Source organism: Pelobates fuscus, chromosome 1 (genome assembly GCF_036172605.1).
Source record: "Pelobates fuscus isolate aPelFus1 chromosome 1, aPelFus1.pri, whole genome shotgun sequence".
Classification (NCBI taxonomy): Eukaryota; Metazoa; Chordata; class Amphibia; order Anura; family Pelobatidae; genus Pelobates; species Pelobates fuscus.
This window is the reverse complement of record NC_086317.1, coordinates 201,390,390-201,390,848: the sequence shown is the minus strand read 5'-3', so window position 1 is coordinate 201,390,848 and position 459 is coordinate 201,390,390.

Sequence of the window (459 nt, the reverse complement as noted above, 5' to 3'; positions counted from 1 at the left end):
TTCTGCATTTGCGCGAAAACTGGTGGGCCGTAAGGAAATTTTTTCAGCCAAAAAGATGCATTAGTGGGCGGTAGGTAGAAAAAGGTTGACTACCATTGCTGTAGAGAGTTCAAGTGGTAGTAAATAAGAACTCATCTCAACCTAAAAAAAAAAAAGAGTTTCCGTGTACAGTGCAAGTACCGTGCTGGTATGGGCCTATCGAGCTATTTGTACAGTTTGTGCTTCAGAACACACCAAGCGGAACATAGAACCTTCGCTCTCACACATCGGCATGAGGGAAGTGGAACGCACAGAGTATCAGAATGACATGCAAGGTCAGCCAATCGTCGACTGAAAGGAAACGTCCCGCAGCCAATCAATAACCAGGAGGAAGTAATCCGAACCAATCGAGAACACGGTGGAAGTAAAATTAGCCAATTACATGTTAAAATAATGTCATTCCATCCAATGAGCGCGCAA